The 17,925-nt window shown below is 41.9% G+C and overlaps 1 protein-coding gene across 5 annotated transcripts in view; it reads right to left on the bottom strand.

Moving 5' to 3' along the window:
• Nucleotides 1-1,614: 1,614 nt before the first annotated feature.
• LOC126194815 (uncharacterized) overlaps nt 1,615-17,925 on the bottom strand; it is a 363,667-nt gene continuing 347,356 nt past the window's right edge. For all 5 annotated transcript variants that reach the window (XM_049933141.1, XM_049933142.1, XM_049933138.1 and 2 more), the window contains one exon: nt 1,615-2,492. The gene's annotated coding sequence lies outside the window, so the exon portion shown is untranslated. The remainder of the gene's footprint in view (nt 2,493-17,925) is intronic.

The following is a 17,925-nucleotide window of genomic DNA, read 5'->3' as shown; positions in this document are numbered from 1 at the left end:
TTTTTCTGGGTAAAATGTTAAGAACAAGTGCAAATCTGCCTCATATGCACAAAGGTAATGAATTTATCTGTAACTAAAATGATAAAATAAATAAATAAAATAATAACAAACAAGAAAATACTTCCAACATCTCTAAGGTCAAAAAATTATGTTTCGACTGATACCATACCCTGCACAGGTGGAGGGAAATGGGGGGAACCTGCCATTCTTAGAAAACTGCGCAGCAATGTTGCATAGAACTATTGTTGTTGTATAACTGCAGAAAACTTCCAAAGAAAGAAACGTATTATAAATGAAAGTTAGTATAGCCTCTGTTGTCATGTATTACTATTTAAAGATAAAATAACGGTAAATACACAAGAAATTGTCTTCAGTCTAATAATCTGAACAAGTCTGTAATGTGTACACGAAAAATGTATAGAACTTTTTTTCCCACATCCTTCATGGCCTTCTCACTTACAATCCATGGATAGAACATTAGAGTATCATTTACTTTATGAACAACTACAGTATTTTTGTTTTTCTGATACATTCCGCTACCGAAGCTTCCTCACTTTGGAGTGAGTAGCACATATAATCTAGTAGTGTGGTCAAGCCTCAGTAATGACAAGTGTCATTGGGATATGGTGTGTGTGTGTGTGTGTGTGTGTGTGTGTGTGTGTGTGGTGGGGGGTGGGGTCAAGCTTATAATCATAGTAAGCTACAGGTCAAGCAATGCAATGAAATTATATTTATTTTCTTTTTTCCTAAAAGATTAGACTGGTGTTTTTGCACGAGTTCATTATTTAACTTCATATCAAAGAGATAATGGTCTAGTAAGAACATTAGATAGTATTGATATTAGATACAGCATAATTTCAACATCAGCAGAACAGTTTCCTATGTAACACACTTTTATAAAGCAGTTTTGTAACTACTGATATCTGAAATTTCTACTGATTATTCAAGAATCTCATAATTTTTCTGTAAAATTTCAAAACCATCAAAAGATTTTACGACTCTTTTAATTAAAAACACTTGCAGTCCTACTGCTTATATATGTAAAATTCTTGTACAAAACAATAATTAGATATCTTCCCTATTAAGCCTTTGAAAAATGACGTCCTCTGCTATACAGATGGGCATTGCAATAAAACATCTTATACAACCTCAGCACTTTTTCTAAAAAAAATCTGGCAGTATTTATACTTTCATTATACATCCCAAAATGACTTCAGTCAAAATTCCATACTTGAGGCCTTTTAAAGTTTTTATATATAGTACAGGTCTTAAAAATATATTTTCATTTGTTGTGAAAGATTAACAATCTTAACTGATACAACAGCAGGGCATTTAAATCATAAAATTCCAAAATAATAGTATAAAACAAACAGTGTAGTGGGTTAACTGTTTCCTCACAGGCTTATGAAAATTCTTAAGAGTTCATAACACTCGAATCGTATTGTGGCAAAGGCACACAATACTTTCAGGTACACACAAGTTTCATACTGTAGACATCAAACTCACTGTTTATTATTCTTAAAAATAATATGTTCATCCAAATCACTCTCATGCGGAACATTTAACACACGATGTGAAGAAATAAAGTTGTGAAAAGAAATTAAATTCAACGCATACAATTTCATCTTATTACTTTATGATTATTAAAGATAAAATTATTAACACATTTGTACATATAACATAGCTATATTTATGACTCAAAGAAAGATTGTCCCATTTAGCTACTGACAAGATTGTTAAGTACAAAGTGGCCAGCTCCATCAGCTGGCCCAACAAACTCCTGATGTTGGAATAATATGCAGACAAATAAACACACACTGTAAATTAGAATAAGTTATCTTGTAGGTGATAATGCCTGGCAAAACTAGTAACGTTTTGTTTCAGATTTCATTTCAATAATAATCTGCGCTTTTTAATAATTCAATATACAATGACAGGGATAGCTGAAAACATACTAGTGAAACTAAACCCTCTCCTGTTCACCCCAAATTCACTTAATTCATGGTGTATAAACAAATAATTTTAATGTCTTTTTATGACAAATATAAATATAAATACAAATACAACTATATTTTAAACCAACTGTAGCACTGAATAATGCTTTCAAGAAATTATTGTACAACATCAATCCGAAATGTGTGATGTTTACTTTATAAGAAACATTCTTTTTTAAAATTTAAATGTGTGCATTTATCTTTCGCCCCTTCTGCCCCTGCACCTTCTGCACTCTTCTCTATTTTCTACATACAATAACAAAAATCTTAAATGTTATTGAAATGACAATACACTACTACCACTATTCTTTGGTTTTACACATACATAAACTGTTGTTTATTACTGTCCACATACAGCAAGTCATCGCATGCACACATTTCTTATTGCTGAATTGGAGTACAATACTTTTCAATCCATATGTCTGTTTACATATCATGGCAAGAAAAGTCCTCTTCCGTCACAACCACACCGCAGAAATGCAGAGCCACATTTATCACCTTAAAAGAAAGAAACGACAAAAGTCATTACTAAACTCCCATCATGTGCAGTTAAAACCAATATAAAATTTTAAATTTTATTAATGCAATGGTAAGGAAGTCAGTTTTTTTTAGTTAGTTTCATGTTCCATGAATCATTTGCACTAATAAAGCATCATGATGGGGAACAAGTTATTTTATATTCACATCACAATTATTTTGTAAATATGGTTACATGCAGATCACTGTCAAGTGTTTTTGTTTTTTACTTAATTTACAGATCTGAGTGAGTAATTCTACACACCATTTTTTACATGTTACAGTAACAGAAATTCTTTTACAGAAAAGGGCCTGTCAAGGAGAAAATTTTTCATTTCATTTTAAAATGTTACTTTGCTGTCTCTCAGACATTTTACATCACTGGGTAATTGAGGAAAAATTTTAGCTGTGGCATTGTGCAACCCTTTTTGCACTAAGGACAATCTTAATGCAAAGTAATGAATGTCTTTTTCCTTCTGGTATTGTAACTGTGAACATCATTGCTCCTTTTCAACTCCAATGGATTATTTACAAGAAACTTCATGAAGGAATAAACACACTATGAAGCAGTAGTCTAACTGCCTAATTCCTTAAACAGATACCTAGAAGATGATCATGGGTGAGCACCACATATTATTGTCAGAGCATGTTTTTGAGCAACGAAGACTTTCTTCCTTAAAAATGAGTTACCCCAAAACGTTATTCCATACGACGTTACTGAATGAAAATAAACAAAAATATGTCAACTCACTGATTTTTTCTCTCCCCAAGATATGCAACGATCTTGAGGGCAAGTGTGGCTGAACTAAGTTGTTTTAGGAGTCACAACACGTGCTGTTTTCCAGTTTAATTATCATCAATATGGACACAGTATTTTGAAGTTTTCAACCTGTTGTTTATTTCTTCACCATGTGTTACACTTTTCATCGGTGTAGTATTCCCGAGATGTGCAGAACTGAATATGTGGTGTCTTTTTAAAATTGAGGGTGAGATCATTTGCAGAAATGAAGATACACATACAGTCCCTGACCAAATTATTAGATGCTCTGCACATTTTTAATGTTATTTGTAATAATTACATGTTGAGAACTACATTTAATATGATTAATTGGAAAATTTATGACAGTTATTCAGGGCACTTATTACACTGTTGAATTTTGTACCTATTGTTGCTACGTGACATTGGATTGTTGACTTATTGTAGGTATCAATGTGCAGAGTACAGCGTAAGGACATGTTCAGTGGCATTCTCGCGTGTAACTGGTGTAATATTTCGTTCGCTTTGATTATCAATTTCATAATATCGACATCACAATTGATTGTTTAACAGCCATATATTACTAATTGTGACCTTTAAAAATTGGCAAAAGAGGGGACATTTCAACACGTAAAAAAGTTGAGGTCAAAGCCCTTGTTAATATGAAAATGTATTCCAATCAGGAAATTTCACGAAGGTTGGAAATTTCAGAAGCTAGCATGAGGTGCATAAGAAAGAAAATTCATTCAGCTGAAGAAATGAGCCCCAGAACAAAGACTAAATGTGGAAGAAAACCAATTTTCATCCCAAGGTTAGAAAGTTTTGTCAACAGAATTTGCCAAGAAAACAGATTTGCAACAATGAAACAGGTAAATCTCAACTGGAAGATGGTAATGTGAATGCATCTGAACGCAGTGTTCGCAGAAAGTTGAAGGATATTGATTTCAAGGCCTGTCAACCCACTAGAAAACCAAAGTTAACTGCCACAATGAAAGCACAGCATCTGGAGTGGACTAAACAGTGGTGTGATAAGGATGTGGACTTCTGGAGATCGGTAATTTAACTTTAAAATTATTATTTATGATATGATATAACCTATGTACATTTATTCATAGTATATTAATTATGTTTCTTGATTTTTAAAGGTATGTTTCAGGGATGAAAGCACATTTGAAATTTTAACTAACAAATCTCTGTACGTGTGCCATCGAACATGAGAAAAATTTCATCCTGACTGTGTTATTCAGATTGTAAAACATGTAACTAAGATGATGATTTGGCCTGTCGTCTGTGGGAAGGGTACAGGACATCTTTACGTGGTTAAAGGCATAATGAGGCAAGATCAGTATAAGGAAGTCCTGCAAAACCAATTACTATGACAGCTCAGAGAATCGTTCCCGAATGGGGAACCATTTATTTTTATGCAGGATGGAGCTCCCTGTCACACAGCCAGGTCAGTGAAATACTTTCTGAAGGAACAAAATATCCCTCTGTTAGACTGGTTAGGTAATAGTCCCAACATGAACTCCATAAAAAAAGTATGGGAACTAATGAAGAGAGAGGTGGCAAAAGATGTCACCACAACAAAAACACAGCTCTTAGAGAAGATCATCCATGTGTGGTATCATCATCCACAAATGCAGAACACAGTACAGTCCAGCACTGACAGCACACCATGTTGTATTAAGGCTCTCATAGCTGCAAAAGGTGGCTCACAAGATATTAAAGCTAATGTTTCCACTTTCACAATATTTTAATTTTTGTTGTAATCATTGAAATTAAATATTTTCAACAAATACTATGTTTTATTTATTTGTTGTATCACCATAGTTATGAAGTAGACTACAGAACCATTTTATCACGATTTATGCATTAAAAAAACAAATTTGGTTAGACATAAATCAAAATTTGCTTAGAAACTGCAGTGCGTCTAATAAATTGGCCAGGGACTGTATGCATGTGTGGCCTGCGTTTCCTGTCAGACATGTCCAACAGAACAGACACCACTATGTGAAACAATGGCTGTTAATTACATGAATTAAGAGAAACCAATGACATCAGCCACATCCGAGGTTTGAAATAAATCCAAACATGACAGTGAAAACTTGTGGTAGACTGGAAATCAAACCCAGATGTCTTGCTTAGCATGAGCAGTCACCTTCACTGCCTTGGCTATTCTGGCATGCTTCTCATTAGACCCAAATTCCCATCCTGTCATACATAAGTAGCTTCTGTAGTGTAATATATCACTTTCATGAAGAGATGCGTTGCACAGGCATTTTTTAAACCGAGTTTATTTTCATAATCTATTAGATAATCTATTGTTTGGATGTTTTATTTATGCACCATGTATCGTGAGATGGATGGGCGCTGTGTATCTGCAGGCAGGGCAACGATAAACATCATACCACGTTCACAGTATCTGCTGGGCAGTTTATTCGGTTTCATTGGTTCCTGCCCTTGGACTTTGTCCTTATCAATACTTTTACGATTTTTCACATAACTCAATTACTTTGTAATGCAGTTATTGTAAACAGGAGTACAATATACAAAATAGTGTTACTGAGAAGCCTCAGTTATTTTGAGAGTTGGATGTTAATTTTGTTCTCTTAACTTCCGCCAGTAGCTGTGTAGTGCACCAGATGTCTTTCCACTTTTGGGCAAAGAGAGATTTGACAGAGATCAGAATATCCACAGTTGGATCATGAAAGGGAATGGGGGGCAAGTAACTGCATCTCTAGCCAAACGATCAGCCAGTTCATTCCCTGGGATGCCCACATGACTTGGGACCCAGAGAAAGCCAACTGAGCAGGCGGCAAGGCCAAGAGCAGAGAGGAGGTCATAGTCAGCAGCGACCAAATGGTGAAGAGAGTAGCATTGGCCGATAGCCTGCAGGCTGTTCACTGAGTCGGTACAAATTAAAACACTTTGGAGGGAGGCCTAAGAAACAAAATGGAGGACTCTGTGAATGGCTAGAAGCTCTACTGTAAACACATTACATTATCCCAGTAAAAATTGGTGTTCTAAGCTGGTAGGAGACATGAAAGTGTATCCCACCTTACCTATTGTCTTAGAAGAAGGTGACACTCTGGAAATCTGCAAGGATGGCACGTACATGACACCAGAAAACCATAGGCACGACATAGGCCCTAGAACCCTGGATATGTCAGACCTAATCCATGGTCTAGGCACCATCCAAGGGGGTGGGGGTCGAAGGAAATACATGGGGCACATTCCAGTGAGTGGAGATGTACACCCCAACAGGGCAATACCACACATGGGCGGTCAGCAGGAGGAGGACATCACTCGTTTGCAAAGCGGACAGGGTACGCGGGATGGTGAGGGCATTGGCAAATGGTGAATGCGTAAGAAACCAGGGGTTAGCTCCATCGTATATCCCCTTCTGCAAGGAGACTGTTAACGAGACTAGCGCGAAAGGCACCAATAACCAGAGGCACCCCACAATGGTGAAAAGGGTTGAGTATTTGCAGATTGGATGGAGGTGCTGAGCCATAAACCAGACTACCGTAAGCTAGTTTGGACAAGACCATAGCACAATAAAGATGGAGGAGAGTCATACGATCAGCACCCCAAGATGTGTGGGTGAGGAGGCGGAGAGCAATAACCTTCCACATGCATGAAGCCTCTAGGTGGTGAATATGGGGCAGCCACATCAGATTTTTTATCAAAAATAAGGCCCAAGAAATGGGACTGTGCTACAACATCAAGGAGTTGGTCACCTAAATAAAGTTCTGGATTGGGGTGTACTGTGGGTCGACGACAAAAATTCATAACCCGCATTTTGGAGGGAGAAATCTGTAAGCCATGGGAGATGGCCCACACACAGGCCCATCGGATGGTGCCTTGGAGCTGGCACTCAGCAGATGCTACTGAGTGGGAGCTGCACCAGGTGCAAAAATCAATGTACAATGCCAGTGTAGCCACAGGCCCAACAGAGGTTACAACCCCAACAATGGCTATAAGGAAGAGTGTGACATTTAACACAGAAACCTGTGGGATACTGTTCTCTTGAATATGAGGGGTGCTGAGTGAAGTGCCAACCCGAACGAGCCAGTGAGATAAAAACTCACAGATAAAAATCGAAAGGGGGCACACAAGTTCCAGTCATGAAGGGTAACTAAAATGTGATGGCACCAAGCATGTCATATACCTCATGTAGGTCACGCAAGTCCGCAACAAGGTGCCAGCGGTTAGTAAAAGCCTTTCGGATTGCTGTTTCCAAACTGAGTAAATGGTCAGTTGGAGACTGTTCTTCTTGGAAGCCACAGTGATACGGGGTCAAAAGACCTCGAAATCTGAGTACCCAATATAATCTGAAGCTAACCATCCTCTCGAGCAGTTGACAACATACATTCATCAGGCTATTAAGGTGGTAGCTGTCGAGAGATGTTGGGTTCTTTCCAGGCTTAAGGACGGGGATAAATATACTGTCTCGCCATCGCCATTGGGACAGGAAAGCACCCATGAGCCAAATTCCGCTGAAGACCCTGGTTGTGGATGGAATCTGGGCCTGGGGCAGTGTCACGTGAAGAGGTAAGAGTCTGTAAGGATTTACATTCAGTGAAGGGTTCAGCATGGTGTGAGCTGAAACGGGGGGGGGGGGGGGGGGGGGGCGTTCTGTTCAATTTAGCATTTCTGCCTGAGAAAGACAGCACGATAGGAAGAGAACGTCAAAGCTGTCACAAAGTGTATCACGGCGTGATCTGCAAGGACCAATGGATTAGTGCACAGAACATCTTGGAGGTTAAGACCCAGGACAGTTGACTGTCGCTGGCAGCCCAGAAGGCTACAGAGCTTGTACCACACCTGTGATGAAGAGTCATACATCCCCAGGGAGGAAACTCTGCTTAGTAAGGTAATGAGCCTTAGCACAGAGATGCTTAAAAGCGAGGAGGGCTCCGGAACGCCCTATACTTGCAATGTTAAAATAACGCTTATAAATTACATCTTTCCTCACAAAGTATTTGAGGTAGGAAGTTGAACTTTTTACAGATTATTTATTGGAATATGAGCTACAACTTAACTCAGGGATTTTACAAAATTTTAGTTCAGTTATTAAAGATGATTTTTTTTTTCAATTGTAATGAAAATTCACAACATTTTTTTGCAATTTTTTATTTATATATTCAAAAATATACAGTTTTTTTGGAAAAAGGCTGTGTTAAATTATGCAGAAGGTACTGTGTAACATTTACTGAAAGTTTGAAACAAATATGTTTGGAAGATCCTTAGAAAACATGTAATTAGTATGAGAAAATAAAAGTTTTGGGAATCGAGCGACAAAGATTGGATTAACTTTTTAGTGCATTCCAGGTCCATAGGATGGATTATCTTCATCCTCTGCAAACTCCTCCTCCAGCTTCCTCTTGTTCCTCCTCCTATTTACTCTTGCTTGTATTTCTAGACTCTTTACAGCCCTGTCTGCAGCCCGAAGGCGTTCCTTGTCTAAAGCAAGCAACGCTCGTACCATGTTAGAACCTATCTTCATTCCCATATTTCTAAATACCTTGGCTTTCCAACATTTCTCCTTTTCTTAAAAGCCTTCAGAGGATTTCTAATAACTTTACTTTTACTCATTATTATACTTCAACGAAACAGAGACTCAAGAAACAGAATTAATTACGAATATTTTCGAGATAACGACAGAGTAAATAACCATGAAACAATCGACAATCACACCAGCGATATATATTGAACCATCACAGGTTAGCCACAACACATACTTTATCTCACATCACTAAAATGTACCTGATGAACACGGACGTTAATAATAACACCATTTGACAGCAGTTTAACAGCGCCACAGTGGGTCACGCCCATGTAGAACACATTTGAAAAAAAATTTAAAAATAGTTGTAGTCTTCGGAATTGAATTAATTATATATCTATTAAAAGGTAATAGTCTGCAGATTCAGAAAACGCAAAAAAGTAAAAATTGAACTTTTCATGATTTTGAGCCTTTCCGGAGCCCCTTAAATGAAATGCTAATTAAATAGACACCCTAGCTGCAAACAGGCATTGATATACTTCACTGGGGACATGTTGAAAATGTGTGCCCCGACCGGGACCTTCTTGTGTGGTCTTACCGTCATATATATTTATATCTTATATCGCTGCAGAGCCCGTCAGTGGTCCTGGACAGCAATTGGTACACCCCCATTCCACCGTGGTACCGGTCGACAACGAGGGGGACCTGTGGCTAGGGGGTCAGCAGTTCCAGCAGCATGAAGAATGGTGACAAAGACATCTTGCATGACCACATCAATGCAATTCAAGAGGGAGGTGTCTAAGTGCATAGCAGACGTATATAAAGGCCAATTAGCCCTGCAGGATGCCCAACGTGGGGGCCTATTTGCCTGGTGGCAGGAGGAGAACAATAGAATCATCAGAAAGTGGTCACTGTCACAAAGATCATCATGGGATGATCATTGTAGGGAAGCCATGATAGCAGGAGAGGAAATTGTGAGATCGGTAGCAGTAAATGTGTCATGAGCGGCTCTGAAATGGGTAGGTGAACCATCATTGAGGAGACAAAAATCGAAATCTGTAACAAGTTGGTCAATTAGGATACCTCTACCCATTGGAGTGGCACTCCCCCCCCAGTGGGGATGGGCATTTTAAGTCCCCAAGAAGGAGAAACAGCGACAGGTGTTGCTGTATTAAGGTAGACAGTTCAACATAAGGAAGTGGCCTACCTGAAGGGAGGTAGACATTGCAAACAATGATTGCCAGAGTCATCTGCACTCTAAGCACCACTGATTCCAGTTTGGTATGAAGCGTGAGCCAGTCACTAATGACATCGGAGCAAACCAAAGCACAGACCCCGGCAGATGCTACCCCGGGGCTGGCACAGTTCTGTCAGAATGCCCGATAACCATGAAATGCTGAAGAGTGGCAATCACGGAAGTGCATTTCTCGAAGAGCAAGGTGGAATACAGAACAGGAGGAAACAAGACATTGTATTTCCGATAGGTGACAACAGTATCCATTGCAATTCCACTGCATGATCGTGTGGTGAGTTTCCAGGTTAGACATAAAGAGGCCGAGAGGTGGTCATGTCATTCTTTCAGTGGTTGTCACTGACAACGATGGTGTGACATCCATAAATGAGATGTCAGACACAGTCTTGGGACTTAAGTGTCTTCTCATTCTCTTTCAGAGGTGGAGGAGGGCAGGGCACAGAGGGAGTGCAGGTGTCTGTGAGATCCAAAACTGAAAGAGAGTGAGCAACCTTGGGATGCACAGATGGTGCGTTTTGTGGCCGAGTTGTGCGAGGAAGCTACCGGCCTGGGAGACGCTGGGGAGAGGAGTCCCAGGAAGGGGGGTAGGGGGGAACCCCATTACCAGCAGGGGAGGGGGAGGAGAGAGGGGACGGGGCTTGGGTAACGAAGAGGGAGGAAGGGGATAGGATGTAACAGCGGCAAAAGTTGAAGAAAGTGACACTGGATGTAATCTCTCATTTTTTTTGACAAGCCTCAGTATAAGACAGGCAATCCAGGGACTTGTACTCTTGGATCTTCTTTTGTCTGTTGTAAGCCGGGCAATCTGGTGAACGAGGGGAGTGGTGATCATGACAACTGACACACTCAGGTGGTGGAATACAGGGCCTTCCCTCATGAAGTGGGTGTCCACAGTCACTACACAGATGGCCTGCTGTACAGTGGAAAGACATATGCCCAGAATGCTATCACCGAAAACACCTACATCAGCATCTGCATCTACATGGATACTCTGCAAATCACATTCAAGTGCCTGGCAGAGGGTTCATCGAACCACCTTCACAAATCTCTATTATTCCAATCTAGTATGTCTCCTCTCCGGGGAACACCACCTTGACGAAGCACTGTCCGTGCGGGTGGAGAGAATTGCGTATTCGCAGGAAGCTGAGGGCTATGCCGAAGGTAGAGGACCTACTGCCGGAAAGGCCTCAGCCGATGGATCAGACTAAGAGTGTTCCACAACGTCCCCTCTTCCCTATCCACTCATAGTCCTACCCTATTCCCTGACCCAACCCAAGGTGTGATGCGATCCGTGCTGAGGGGTGTGTGGCGCATGGGAAGATGTGTGGCAAACAGAGCCTCAGGGATACTGGGCGACCTCCCTGAGTAATTAGCCTTACACCGCGCAGGGTATTCGTGGTGTGGAACTTCTAGATCCTCAAATATTGTGGGTCCAACATGGACACGACTACAAAAAAAAAAAAAAAAAAAAAAAAAAAAACACTGAGAGGCAAATTGAGACCTCAGATACCCAAACATCGGGGACTGAACCGATGGAAGGCATTTCCACTACTGAATCAGGGTCAGAAGAGGGAACTGTAGCCGAGAAGCCAGACCAGATTAAGATCAAAGGCTTGTATGGGGCCCAAAGGAGGAAGCTACTCAGGGAACAGAGGGAAAAGGAAGGAAAGAATGGCTTTCTAAACACGAATGGAGGGAAGTAAAGAGACTGGAACCCAAGACCACCAGGAAAAAACTGGCTCAGGTCGAAGGGGACACGCAGACCCCCACAACGTCAAATACAGGTAGTAAGCGGATAAGGGAGGAATCAAAGACTCCCTCCTCCCTGGATAAGCGAGTCCAGAAAAAACTTAGGCAAGAAATAGGGAAACAGACCTATAGTACTGCAGTCTCTGTTTTTAGGATGGTAGTTATCCAGGAAGGTTATCCACTGGTGGCAATTACCTCGCAGGAGGAGGAACTAGTACAGATGGCCCTCTTTTAAAAGATTGGGGGGGACACTGGCCCAGGTCCCAACTTCAGGAGGATCTATATAGATCGTGGTGCACTCATTTTTGTCTGTGAGGGGGTGCACACAGTAGAATGGCTCAAGGCCAAGGTGCACATGATATCCCCGTGGGAAGATGCGAAGCTGCTGGTTAAAACGGCAACAGAGCTTCGTAAGATTGCAAAGATATCATTATGGGTACCCAAGATCCTTAAGGAAGTCTCTCCCAAGACTCTGTTCGGAAAAATAGGGGCCCAGAACCCAAAAGTCCCGACAGCAGACTGGAGAGTGATTAACCAGAAGGTTGCTCCAGAAGGACGAACCCTGGTGGTGGAGGTTGGTGAGAAGTCCCTGAAGGCGATGAGGGAGCAGGACCTGAAACTGTTTTTAGGGTTCTCGCAGGTCACCGTCAGGGTTCTCAAAGACCTCAAAGATGGCAGTAAGACGGAGCCTGGAGGTGCTGCAGATTGATATGCATCACAGTAAAGGGGCCTCTGCTGATCTGAGCTGCTGCCTGGGGAGACAGGAAGTGGACATGGCCCTTTATACAAAGGGGGTGTATCGGGCCTCGGAGGCACTGGAGATAAGCTGATCTATGCTAGAAATCTAAGAAACTCCAGAACATGCATCTATGTTAGAAACGGCATTTGTTTCATGCCAATGATGGATTTCTGCTCTAGGGACTTAGTGACCATCAAAATGCAGCAATGTGAGGAAGGTATCACGAGGGAAATTGTCTTGGCCTCAGCATACCTTGCTTACGAAGACAGTTCTCCCCCTCTCTTGGAGGTGAGGAGACTGGTAGAGACTTGGCATCGGCAAGGTGACCAACTGCTGGTGGGGTGCGACGCCAATGCCCACAACCTAGTGTGGGGCAGCAAGGACACCAACAGTAGAGGTGAGTACCTTCTTGAATTCCACTTAGCTAACAACTTAGAGGTCCTGAATAGGGGCAATGAACCTACATTCAGGAATAGCAGAAGGGAAGAAGTAACTGACATAACATTTGGTTCCATGATGATGGTTAGCTATGTCAAACAATGGCATGTGGTGTTGGAGACATCCTCATCGGACCACATGTACATTAAATTCGAGGTCGAAATGGGAATCAGACAGACCACGACTTATAGAAATCCCAGGAAAACAGACTGGGAGACATATAGGAGGGACCTTGACTTAGGATTATCGGAAATTAAAACCACAATAAGGAAGCCAGTAGAATTTGAGGAAGTAGCAGATGCTGTTACGTCTGCCATAGTGACCTCATATCAGGACAACTGCACAATCACCAGGAAGTGCACACATAGGAGTGTTCCTTGGTGGAATAACAAATTGGAAACACAAAGAAAACAGGTACAGAGACTGTTTAATATTGCAAGACGCAAAGGACAATGGGCTGAATATCGTGAGGCCCTTGTCAGTTACAATCTTGCAATAAGACAAGCAAAAGAGGCATCCTGGAAGGCATTCTGTGAGGAAGTGGAAGGCACGGCTGCACAAGCCAGACTTCACAAGATTCTCACTAGAGTACCAAGTAATCCAGGAGGTATGTTGAGGAAGGAGGATGGCGAATATACAAAGATAGCACATGAGACGCTGGAATTGCTGCTCAAAACTCACTTTCCTCAATATGCTCTGCTGGATAACACAGACCAGTATGTGACCCCAGAGAGACAACGGTTCTCAGACAAATCGGCCAAGGAGTGTGTGAACTTCAATAAAATCCAGTGGGCGGTGGGAACATTCCAGCCGTCCAAGTCACCTGGCCCAGATGGAATTTTTCCAGCTCTCCTGCAACAGGCAGGAGGAAAGCTTATAAAAATCCTATGCAGGCTATTTAGGGGTAGCTTAGCAGTAGGAATCATTCCCAATGTTTGGAGGGCAGTGAAGGTTGTCTTCATTCCAAAGCCAGGGAGAATTCATCATATCAAGGCCAAGGATATGAGACCAATCAGTCTGTCCTCCATTCTCAAAACATTGGAAAAACTGGTTAATGTATACATTGGGGAGAGGAGGCTATGTAGGGTCCCTCTACACCTGAACCAACACATTACAACTAGGTAAATAATGTGAAACAGCTCTCCACCAACTCGTCGGGAAGGTGGAAAAAGCACTTCACTTCCAAGAAATAGCCCTCTGCATCTTCCTGGATATCGAGAGGGCCTTTAGTAACACGACCTTCGATTCCATGGTACGGGCAGCAGAGGTGCATGATCTGGGGACCACTATATGTAGCTGGACCAGAGCCATGCTTAGTGGAAGGAAGGTAGAGGCTACCATGATGAATGAAAAGATAGTAATTACGACCACTAGAGGCTGCCCACAAGGAGGAGTTTTGTCTCCTCTATTGTGGAATCTAGTGGTGAACGAATTCACTGAGGAACTAAATTCCAGACAATGTTTCTGCCAAGGATACGCAGATGACCTTGTCATAGTAATACTTGGCAAATTCACTGACAGTCAGGAATATGGCACAAGGAGGGCTGGACATTGTGCAAAAATGGTGCATTAAGCAGGATCTGAGAGTTAATCCTAAGAAGACTGTTGTGGTGCCATTTATGAAGAGACATATTCAGCATGAAAGTTGGAATCTACAGCTCTTTGATGAAACTCTACCTGTGAAGGGGACAGTGACATATCTAGGGAGAGTATACGCTCCAAGGCAAAAAGCACTTCAGTGAGTACTAGGAGGGCTTGTGGCAAAAGCCTAAGCCCCAGCGTTATGCACTGGATATACACCACAGTGGTTAGACCTGTGATTTACTATGGTGCCGTAGTGTGGTGGAAGAAGGTAGAACAGTGGGTTGCTGCTAAAGAGCTTGCTAAGGTGCAGAGATTGGCCTGCTTGGCCATAGCGGGCGGACTTAGCAGCACACCAACCGCTGGAATGGAAGAAGACTGGATATACCTCCACTTCACCTTTGGGTTAAGATGGAGGCAGCAGCTAGGGCATACAGACTTAAAACTGGCCAAAACTGGGTCTCATTTGGATATCCAGAATCACACACTGACATAGCGAGTGAGGTAAATATAGGTATGGCTGGGGAAATGCCCGCTGACTATATAATAACTCCAAACTGCTTCGACAAGCCTTACAACATAATAGTTGGAAGTAGGGAGCAGTGGGAGAAAACAGTTCGACACTGTACGGGGGACATTGTTTGGTTCACCGATGGATCGAAAACAGATCAAGGCATTGGGGCAGAGTTGTACAGGGTTCAGCCAAGACTGGAGAGCAGTATCTCTCTAGGGAAACTGGCCTCTGTATTCTACAATGACCGTAGCATCTACATCTATTCAGACAGCCAAGCAGCCCTGAAATCATTGGCAGCTCCTGCAACAAGATCTAAGATTGTTGCAGATTGCCACAGGGCTCTGGTGGAGCTAGGGGGAAGCAATAGGGTGTACCTAGTGTGGGTCTCTGGCCATTCAGGGATCTATGGCAATGAACAAGCCGATAGATTGGCTAGGATGGGGGCAACAACTCCATTTATTGGACAGGAACCTGTCCTGACTATCACCAAGGCTATGATCAAATTAGAACAATGGAACTGGCTTAGGAAACAGCATGTAGGATATTGAACCAAGGTCCATAAACAAAAACATGTTTTAAAAGAAGCTCAGTAATCCTGGGATTGAACAGGAAAGAGATTAAACTCATGACTGGACTGATGGATGGCCATGGGAAGTTCAAAAAACACCTACACACAATGGGTATAATGGAAGAGGACCCTAAATGTAGGATCTGTGATGAGGGTGAAGAAACTGCATCATACCTAATCTTTGAATGCATGTCATTGGAGAGTAAAAGATACAGAATCTTCGGGACAACTAGACCTGAAGAAATTGTGTCTAACAAAAAACTGGTAGAGGGACTCCTTGCACTATTTAAGGGCACTGGTTGGCTTTACTAGATATACAGGGAGCGATACCGCACAATAAACCTAGTTTCGGCGTGGGCAGTGGCGGGTTAGACCTAAGCCGTTTTAGCTCTGCAGTTAAAATCAATCTCGTATAGCACGTGGGAAGAATGAACACCTGTATCTTTCTGTACGAGCTCCGATTTCCCGTATTTTATCATGCTGATCATTCCTCCCTATGTAGGTCGGTGTCAACAAAATATTTTCGCATTCGGAGGAGAAAGTTGGTGATTGGAATTTCGAGAGAAGATCCCGTCGCAATGAAAAACCCCACACCGTGAAAACCCCACACCACGCAGCAGTATTCTAAAAGAGGACGGACAAGTGTAGTGTAGGCAGTCTCCTTAGTAGGTCTGTTACATTTTCTAAGTGTCCTGCCAATAAAACGCAGTCTTTGGTTAGCCTTCCCCATAACATTTTCTATGTTTTCCTTCCAATTTAAGATGTTCGTAATTGTAATACCTAGGTATTTAGTTGAATTTACGGCTTTTAGATTAGACTGATTTATCATGTAACCGAAGTTTAACGCGTTCCTTTTAGCACTCATGTGGATGACCTCACACGTTTCATTATTTAGTGTCAACTGCCACTTTTCACACCATTCAGATACCTTTCCTAAATCGTTTTGCAGTTTGTTTTGATCTTCTGATGACTTTATTAGTCGATAAATGACAGCATCATCTGCAAACAACTGAAGACGGCTGCTCAGATTGTCTCCAAAATCGTTTACATAGATAAGGAACAGCAAAGGGCCTATAACACCACCTTGGGAAACACCAGAAATCACTTCTGTTTTACTCTATGACTTTCTGTCAATTACTACGAACTGTGACCTCTCTGACAGGAAATCACAAATCCAGTCACATAACTGAGACGATATTCCATAAGCATGCAATTTCACTACAAGCTGCTTGTGTGGTACAGTGTCAAAAGCCTTCCGGAAATCCAGAAATACGGAATCGATCTGAAATCCCTTGTCAATAGCACTCAACATTTCATGTGAATAAAGAGCTAGTTGTGTTTCACAGGAACAATGTTTTCTAAACCTATGTTGACAGTGTGTCAATAGACAGTTTCCTTCGAGGTAATTCATAATCTTTGAACACAATATATGTTTTAAAATCCTGCTGCATATCGACGTTAACAATAGGGGCCTGTAATTTGGTGGATTACTCCTACTACCGTTCTTGAATACTGGTGTGACCTGTGCAACTTTCCAGTCTTTGGGTACAGTTCTTTCATTGAGCGAACGGTTGTATACGATTGTTAAGTACGGAGCTAATGCATCAGCATACTCCGAAAGGAACCTAATTGGTATACAGTCTGGACAAGAAGACTTGCCACCTCACGGGTGGTGGGATGTACGGCTTCACGACACATCTGAAGCACATAACCTTGACCTTCTCTGGGAGGGTATCCGCCTCAAAAGACAGAATGAAGACGTGTGTATTGCTGCGGTTGTCTTTACGAATCTTCTGCACATGTCGAACAAAATGAATACCATGTCACTCCAGATTAGCCTGGGGTTCCTGATCAGTTTGCAGGATGAGGTCCCTATGAAAAATCACCCCCTGAACCACATTCAGAGATTAGTGAGGTGTAAGAGACATTGGGACATTGCCAAGATGATCACAGAGATTAGTGAGGTGTAAGAGACATTGGGACATTGCCAAGGCGATCACAAACATGAAGAGCTACAGATTGAGTAGTAGAAGAAGCTCTGATAAACAGGGAGCCCGACCGCATCTTACTGAGAGACTCCACTTCACCAAACTTGTCCCTGATATTCTCCACAAAAAAACAATGCCTTTGTAGCAGCAAATGTGTCACCATCCATCCAAGGTAACGGGGAAAGTGTTTCCTCTCAAGACGGTGAGCCTGCCCCTCCTCCCGTGGTGTAGCCAGGGAAGGGAAGGGAAGGGAAGGGAAGGGAAGGGAAGGCTGCTGGGTCATACGAAGCAGAATTCAATGATCCTTCACCATTTGAAGA

The sequence above is a fragment of the Schistocerca nitens genome, chromosome 7 (genome assembly GCF_023898315.1).
Source record: "Schistocerca nitens isolate TAMUIC-IGC-003100 chromosome 7, iqSchNite1.1, whole genome shotgun sequence".
Taxonomy (NCBI): Eukaryota; Metazoa; Arthropoda; class Insecta; order Orthoptera; family Acrididae; genus Schistocerca; species Schistocerca nitens.
The sequence above is the reverse complement of the archived record's forward strand: the minus strand, read 5'-3'. Positions and strand labels throughout refer to the sequence as shown.